The 3,746-nt window shown below is 40.0% G+C and overlaps 1 pseudogene; it reads right to left on the bottom strand.

The window, feature by feature from the left end:
* Window positions 1-1,941: 1,941 nt before the first annotated feature.
* On the bottom strand, window positions 1,942-3,048 carry LOC101968078 (elongation factor 1-alpha 1 pseudogene; annotated as a pseudogene).
* Between the last annotated feature and the right edge of the window lie 698 nt (window positions 3,049-3,746).

The raw sequence follows: 3,746 nt of genomic DNA, 5'->3' as shown, positions 1-3,746 counted from the left end.
GCTGAGGCTGGCTTTGATCCTCCTGCCACAGCTTCTTGAGCCTCTGGGACTACAGGTGTGTGACCCTGTGCCTGACACAAAACTCTCTTGTTGCTTTTTATTTATTTGTTCTTTTTGTTTTATACACACACACACACACACACACACACATATATTTAATAAAGGGAAAGTCTTATTCTGGCTCACAATAAAACAACCTTTTAAATATAAATCAATATGTTGAGAATATCAAGAAGAGTTGTAAAAATAGAAGGTGAAAAAAGAAAGAAAGAAAGGAAAAAGAAATGGTTAAGGATGGATTTTCCTATGAGTGACTTTACATTTCACTAAAATAAGACATCATTCCTCCAACATTCAGGGAACAAAATCTCTTATCCTGTGTTTGGAGTCTTTCTGTAAAGATCTTTCTGTGAAGTTCGTCTGAGTGTGTCATGTTAATTTTTTTTTTTTTTAAAGAGAGAGTGAGAGAGGAGAGAGAGAGAGAGAGAGAGAATTTTTAATATTTATTTTTTAGTTCTCGGCGGACACAACATCTTTGTTGGTATGTGGTGCTGAGGATCGAACCCTGGCCGCACGCATGCCAGGTGAGCGCGCTACCGCTTGAGCCACATCCCCAGCCCCTGTCATGTTAATTTTTATTTTATTTTATTGGTGCTGAGGGTTGAACCCAGGGCCTCATGCATGCCAGGCAAGCACCCCACCCCTGAGCCACATCCCTAGCTGGTAACATTTTTTTTTTTAATATGAAAAGACTAGAGAAAAATAGTATGTTCTATTTAGTAGTTAGGTAATATATCAGGTTTTTTTTTTAATTATTAGTGAAAAATGGAACTCCTTTTTTCCATTTGTATATTTTAGTTAGACATGACATCAGCAAACCCATTACATTTTTACCCCCTGAGATAAAAAAAAGTGATTAGATCTTTAATACTTTCAGTAACTCTGTTCCAGTTCCTTCCCACAGATCTAATAGTCCTTGAGTAAAGCAAAACCACAGAGTTACCCTATGAGGCATTTCTTACTGTGTGCCACTTGGGGAAAAGCCTCGGTGGATCAACCCGACCTCAACCGATGTCATTTTTAATAACTTTTTCTCCCTGGTGATTCAGCATCTTTCTCATGTACCCCTCCTTGTCTAGGTTCTTGGGTTGGGAGAAGATGATGTTAGACTTTTAAGTTTTACTTAACATTACTAAAAAAAAGTGCTGATATTACAATTTTTGTTTTTAAGAAATACAACTGGGATCCTCTAAAAGATTTACTTTTATTATCTTTGTTATCATATTTATGAAAGTATAATTCACATAAAATACACAGACAGTACATATTCAGCTCAGTGGATTCTGACAAAATGAGACGTTGACTGCTTCTAGAACTTGAGAGGATTTCCTCATGCTTCTTTCCAAGCAAATGTTCTGCTGTGCTTTGAGTGTTTTCTCCAACATTCATGTTGAAATCCAGTTGCCATTGTGACAGTATGAAGAGGTGTTTAGGTCAGGAGGACTCCACCTCACCAATGGATTAATGCCATTTTCATAGCAGTGGGTGGTTCCCTCTCTCTCTTTCTGTTTTCATTCCAGCTCTTCACCATAGGGGATGGCAGCAAGAAGGCCCTCCCCAAAGGCCAACAACTTGGTATTGGGCTTCTTAGCCTCTAGAACTGTAAGACAATAAATTTATGTTCTTTATAGATAACCCAGTTTGTGACATTCTAGTATAGCAGCACCAAACAGACTGAGGCCTCCTCCAAACCCCCAGAATGATATCTATCTGCAGATTGGTTTTACCTGCTTTTGGAGTTTATATAAATGGAATCATGTACTATGTATTCCCCCCCCCCTTACCCCCCATAATGGGGATTGAATCTAGTGCCTTCTGCATGCTGATCTACAACCACCAAGCTGCATTCCTAGCCCCTAAGGTGTATTCTTTTGCAATTAACTAATTTTGCTCAACAAATTTTTGACCTGGAAGGTTCAGGATAATCACCTGAGCAGTGAAACCAGATGCTTCCATTGTTGGGTCATTTTTGCTATCACCAGCAACATTGCCCCAACGAACATCTTTGACAGACATGTTCTTGACATAAAGCCCACACTATCTCCAGGAAGAGCTTCACTCAGAGCTTCATGGTGCATTTCAACAGACTTTACTTCAGTTGTGACATTGACTGGAGCAAAGGTGATCACTAGGCCGGGCTTGAGAACACCACTTTCCACTTGGCCCACAGGGACAGTACCAATACCCCCAATTCTGTAGACGTTCTGGAGAGGTAGACACAAAGGCTTGTCAGTTGGACAAGTTGGTGGCAGGATGCAGTCTAAAGCTTCAAGCAGTGTGGTTCCACTAGCACTGCCATCTTTATGGGTGACTTTTCATCCCTTGAACCAAAGCATAATAGCACTTGGCTCCAATATGTTGTCACCATTCCAACCAGAAATTGGCCCAAATGCTACTGTGTCAGATTTCTTAATGTAGGTGCTGACTTCCTTAACGATTTCCTCACATCGCTTCCGACTGTAGGGTGGCTCATGAAACCCGTTTTGTTATCACCGACAATTTGTTGTTTCACACCCAGCATGCTCATGGGTCTGCCCATTCTTGGAGATACCTGCTTCCAATTCACCAAAACCACCACAACAATGAGGACAGCACAGTCAGCCTGAGATGTTCCTCTAATCAATTATATTTTTGATGCAGACTCTGTGTCCTGGGACATCAATGATAGTCACATAATACTTGCTGATCTCAAATTTCCGCAAGGAGATGTCATTGGTGATACCACACTCATGCTCAGCTTTCAGTTTATCCAAGACTCAGGCATACTTGGTCCTTTCCCATTTCAGCAGCTTCCTTCTCAAAATTTTCAAAGGTTCTTTTGATCCCACCACATTTGTAGATCAGATGGCCAGTCGTGGTAAACTTGCCCAAATCTATGTGTCCAATGACAATAATGTTGATGTGAGCCTTTACCTTTACCTTTACCATTTTGGTTTCACGACACCTGTGTTCTGGCAGCAAACTCATTGCAAAAGAATTGAAAGCCATTTTCCTATTGACAGATGTGGTAGGCAGCTTCAGTCATGACTCCCATGACTTCAGTCATGACTCCTTACCTCCTGATATCCTATCCTTGTGTTATCCTCTCCTTGTGAGTATGGATTGGATCTTGTGACTTTATTATAATAAATAGAAAACACAATGACATTTCATTTCAAAATTTGGACATAAAAGACCCTTCTCTCTCTTTCTGGTTCTTCTTACTTTCTTTCTCTGATGAATCAAACTGTCATGTTGTGAGCTGCTCTTTGGAAGGGTCCACATGACAGGAACTGAGGAGGACATCAGCCAACAGCTACGAGGAATTCAGGCCAACAGTCCTACAGCTTGTGAGGAAACGAATCTTGCCAAAAACCAGTTCTGAAGCTTCTCCAAGTGTGAGATGACTGTAACTCCAATCAACGCATTTATTGGAATCTATGAGAGAAGAGACTACTTTTCTTTTGATAAGATTCCCAACCCACAGAAATTATATGACAACAAATGTTTTAATTCACCAAGTGTTTGGGTAACATGGGATGCAGCAGTAACTATTACAATAGACATGTAGGCTGTTTCCAATCTGGGGCTATGCTATATAATACTGTTATAAACCTTCTGTTCAGTCCTTTTATAAACTTAAGTTTTACTTAAAATTTGTTTCTTATAAATGGCATACAGTTGCAAATAATATTTTTGTTTCCTAT

This window comes from Ictidomys tridecemlineatus, chromosome 7, assembly GCF_052094955.1.
Source record: "Ictidomys tridecemlineatus isolate mIctTri1 chromosome 7, mIctTri1.hap1, whole genome shotgun sequence".
Taxonomy (NCBI): domain Eukaryota; kingdom Metazoa; phylum Chordata; class Mammalia; order Rodentia; family Sciuridae; genus Ictidomys; species Ictidomys tridecemlineatus.
This window is presented reverse-complemented; position numbering and strand designations above follow the sequence as displayed.